The 4,997-nt window shown below is 45.0% G+C and overlaps 1 pseudogene across 1 annotated transcript; it reads right to left on the bottom strand.

Moving 5' to 3' along the window:
- Positions 1–89: 89 nt before the first annotated feature.
- LOC309613399 (PDZ and LIM domain protein 1 pseudogene) lies at positions 90–4,467 on the bottom strand (annotated as a pseudogene). The gene has a single exon. The product of its transcript is annotated as a PDZ and LIM domain protein 1 pseudogene (transcript).
- Between the last annotated feature and the right edge of the window lie 530 nt (positions 4,468–4,997).

The following is a 4,997-nucleotide window of genomic DNA, read 5'->3' as shown; positions in this document are numbered from 1 at the left end:
GGTGGGGGGTTGGGCGGGAGGTCGACGGCTGCGTCCACACAGGCCTCCGGGCAGGCATCGTGGCCGGGTGTCCGAGTCTTGGGGCCGCGTGGCTGAGGTTGAAGGACCGCGTGTGTCTGTCCAGCAGGGCTGCCACCGTCTCGGGACCCTGAAGGCCTTGAAGGCCGGGACCCCTTTCCCCGCCCGGGCTCACCGCTGGGAGTGAGCAGCTCAGAGAACTGGATGGCAGACCCACTGCAGGGTACTGGAGGCGGGAGCAGCATCCCTCCAACTCCCCCCACCGGTGCTGCAGACTAGTTGAAGGGCTGCCAGCGTGTGATCACCAACAGCTGAGTATGGGACAGGCACATTGGCCTGCTAGGAGGTTTTTTTTTGGGGGGGGGGCGGCGGGTTGGGGCGTTTTTTTGTTTGTTTTTGAAGTCTATTAATTTATTGAGTAAAAATGAAATCATTGTCAGACATTAAATTCAGTTTGGTTCAAATTTGGCTGATGTTCATTTGCAGCAGAGATGAATGGAGGTGAAGAGAAGACACAGTGACGCTGGCAAGGGGACAACGAACAAAACCATTCTCTGCTGATTATAAAAGCGGGCATCATGCAGCCAGCATGAGTCAGCTAGCAAAGGGGCACGTGACGTTTAATGAGCAGGGATAAAACCAAAGTAATTGACAACTTTCAAGAAAAGAGAGGCCAGAACTTTTAGAGGACAAGATGCAGAAGGGGCTCGTTGGAGAACAGTGTTGGGTGCAGAGCTGCCAGCTCACTTGGGGAACACAGTGATCATGTCATCGGAGCCCTCGGGTGGAGTGACCCACTCCCGGGCATGCTTTTCACAGTAGATCTGACCCTCCACAAAGAAATGACCTTTCTGTTTCAGGCTGGTGCCACAGTCCGTGCACAGATAACACTCAGGGTGGTGGGGACGGTCCCGCAGCTTCACAAAACATGCCAGCAATGCCAATGCCACTTTTATCACACATGAGCAACTTCTGAGCATTTCCAATCCATGCAGCCACTTTGGTGACTGGAGCCTTAACACTTCTGAATCCTGATGGCTTGTTGGGATCCCCTTTCTCCTCAGACTCCAGGATTTCCTGCAAAACCAGGAATGAAGAGGACTGTTTCAGAGGCTCATTTAACTCCTGTTTCTCCTGAAGAAGACTTCAGAATGTTTGTCAATGACGAGTCCGCTTGGAAGCTGAGAATGGTCTAAGGCTCTACCATTCGTCTCCTGCCCGCTGGCTGCCTTCTTTGACTCCAAGGCGTTGTTGAAGTTGGAGATGTTTTCAGAGTAGAGGTCAGCTGGGTTGTTGTACTGGCTTGTGATGACCCTGGGGGCAGAGCTGGAGGCAGGTGAGGCGGTAAAGGGCATGGCACTTTTGTGGTGGGTGCTTCCTATGTGTAGGACCTCTTGGGGTTCAGAGACTAAATTCATCTTGTGTGGGTGATGTTTCCCTTCCTCTGTCACCAGAGGAGATCAGATTTTCTTTCAGATCTGGCTACTATGAGAGTCATGTTGTCTGTGCAGCCCTTGATTTTGTTCTGAACTTCCAAGTGCATCATATTGCTGGTATTTTCCCCATCAATGGCTGTGATTACACACAGAATTAGCTATAGCAGCCTTGCTTCTGGGAGTGACCCAGGAACTAGTGAGAGGCTGTTTGAAATCCTTGCCCCCCACAAGGCGGAAGCTCCAGGGTCCCTGGCCCTGGAGGACTATTTGCAGGGTGGTCATGACACGGCGATGGTGGGTGGCAACATGAGGGGACAGATGGGGCACGACGCAGAGTGATACACTGTGCTCCCCGGCATCTGTCCTGCTAGGAGGTTTTGAATGCTGAAGAATGGCAATCAACAGTGCAGAGTTTTAAAGCTAACGGCAGCAGCAGTAACCCAGCCAGCCCAAGAAGAGGCTATGCTGCAGCAGGAGCAGAATTTGAAGCCCTGAGGACCAGTGGCCGCTGTCAGCTTGGACTCTGAATCTAGGCTTCAACATCTGGTGTAGAAACACTCTCATCTTGTGCTGAGTATCAGAGGGGACTTTCTTACCAATGAGAGAGTGAAGAAATGGATTTGGCAAACTTCTTCTGAGACAGGCACTTTTGGTGTCATTAATGAGTTTCCTAGTATTGTCTCTTAACCAAAAGGAGCTTTTGTACACTAAATACTGTATGAATTTGTTATATTGGGTGAGGGTCTGAGTTCTTTGAACTGGAAACTTCTTGAAATTAATATCTCCGTGCAATTACCATAAACATACCGTAATAAATGGTCTTTGTTATTGGTCCTTAAAAAAAAAAAAGGAGTATCTGCTTACTACTATGACTCACAGGGCTCTTTTGGTCATGACTTTGTCTGTGGAGGTCTATTGGGTGCCATGTTGGGAATCTTGTTTTCCCAGTTAATGCTGTAAAAACTCACATGTAGTCTCAGATTGGTGGGAAACTTCAGTCTTTCCCCAAGGTTTTCCAAAAAGTCTGACTAGAACAGGACAGAAAACTGACAAGTCTTTTCAGAAGTGCCCACCTGAATTACCACAGGTCCCTCATCTCTTGGGGCATAATTAATGTGACTTACGAGTTCTTGTTAAAGATTATATCAAAGAAATCAGTTAAATGACATTTATCAACTGAATAGACCTAAGAAGAATGCAGTTTTGTTTCGTTCCTAATTAGCCAAATACAAGTTGGTGTCATAAGACCGGGGCACATGAATTACAGGCATAGCTGCTTTCCTTAAGCACAAACAAATTCAGAATAAAAGGCTTCAGTAGGGGAATAAAAACTATTCTCATACAAATAGATGATGAGCATATGTCAAAGTTTTATTTAACTGCTTAATTAAGGAAACAGAAGAGTGACAAAAACTAATTTCATGACGATATGAGAAACTGGGATTTATATAGAGGAACAATTGCTGAATAGAATACAAAATATTATTGTACCAAAGGACAATAAAGCTGCAACCTTCAGGGTTATCATTTTTACCAAATACAAAAATCATCACAACTTATCATTTTCCTACAAGTTCATCTCTACCTGTCCTAAATTATAGAACTTCATTATAAAATTAATTATTAATAAGTCAACAAAGTTACATCCCTGAGAGAGTTAGATGATCTCCAGGACGCTTAATAAAAATGCTCTTAGAATGTTATTTAAAGGTCATACAATCATCTTTTTGCTTTATTTCCAACTTTTGGGTAATTTTGCTATACAGTAGTTTAATATTGAGCAATTCTCACACACCTGCCCCAGGAGACATGTACAAGTATTCAAAGCAGCATTGTTTGTATTAACAAAACTCAAATATCCATAAAGAGCATCATGGAAACATCATTAAAATCATTACAATGAGTACTACCTCAGTTAAGATGAAAAAGTAGTTATTTGTAGTGAGGTGGATGGACCTAGAGTCTGTCATACAGAGTGAAGTAAGTCAGAAAGAGAAAAACAAATACTGTATGCTAACACATATATATGGAATCTAAAAAAAAAAAAAAAATGGTCATGAAGAACCGAGGGGCAAGATGGGAATAGAGACGCAGACCTACTAGAGAATGGGCTTGAGGATACGGGAAGGGGGAAGGGTAAGCTGGGACAAAGTGAGAGAGTGGCATGGACATATATACACTACCAAAAGTAAAATAGATAGCTAGTGGGAAGCAGCTGCATAGGACAGGGAGATAAGCTCGGTGCTTTGTGACCACCTAGAGGGGTGGGATAGGGAGGGTGGGAGGGATGGAGACACAAGAGGGAAGAGATATGGGGACATATGTATATGTATAACTGATTCACTTTGTTATAAAGCAGAAGCTAACACACCATTGTAAAGCAATTATACTCCAATAAAAATGTTAAAAAATAAATAATAAATAAATAAATAAAATAAAACAAAAAAGATGAAAAAGTACACCTACATGTTCCTAGATGGAATTATATAATAAACATAATTGTGTCAGTGTGGTAGATTGAGTTACAGCATCCATTTATGACTTCCTTCTGTTGTGTTACAGACCCACACCTTTCCCAATGCCTCAGGGTAGGCAGAGAGGAATTCCTCACTTCTGAATTTTAAACTAAGTCATATGATTGCTTTGGCCACTGAGATGTTGGTGGGCGAGACATAAGCTAATGCTAAAAGTGTTTGCATGGATGGGAAATTGGTTCAAGATGGTGGATTAGAAGGACGTGTGTTCAATTCCTCTTGCAAGAGCACTAGAATCACAACTAACTGCTGAACAATCATTGACAGGAAGACACTGGAACTCACCAAAAAAGATATTCCACATCCAAATACGAAGGAGAAGCCACACTGAGATGGTAGGAGGGGCGCAATCACAATAAAATCAAATCCCATAACCACTGGGTAGGTCACTCACAAACTGGAAAAAAATTATACCACAGAAGTCCACGCACTGGAGTGAAGGTTTTGAGCCCCATGTGAGGCTTCCCAACCTGGGGGTCCGACAATGGGAGAAGGAATCCCCAGAGAATCATTCTTTGAAGGCTAGTGGGATTTGATGCAGGACTTTGACAAGATTGGGGTAACAGAGACTCCACTTTTGGAGGGGATGCACAAAGTAGTGTGCGCATCAGGAAGCAGGGGGAAGGAGCAGTGACCCTATAGGAGGCTGAACCAGACCTACCAACTAGTATTGGAGGGACTCCTGCAGAGTTGGGGGTGGCTGTGGTTCACTGTGGGGACAAGGACACTGGCAGCAGAAGCTCTGGGAAGTATCCTTGGAATGAGCCCTCCCAGAGTCCATAATTAGCCCCACCAAAGAGCCTGTAGCCTCCAGTGCTGAGTCGCCTCAGGCAAAAAACAAACAGGGAGGGAACTCAGCCCCACCCATTAGCAGAAAGAAGATTAAAGTTTTACTGAGTTCTGCCCACCAAAGCAACACCCAGCTCTACACACCACCAGTCCCGCCCATCAGGAAGCTTGTACAAGCCTCTTAGATAGCCTCATCCACCAGAGGGCAGACAGCAGAAGC

Source organism: Balaenoptera borealis (genome assembly GCF_965194805.1).
Source record: "Balaenoptera borealis genome assembly, chromosome: 16".
Lineage (NCBI taxonomy): Eukaryota > Metazoa > Chordata > Mammalia > Artiodactyla > Balaenopteridae > Balaenoptera > Balaenoptera borealis.
The sequence above is the reverse complement of the archived record's forward strand: the minus strand, read 5'-3'. Positions and strand labels throughout refer to the sequence as shown.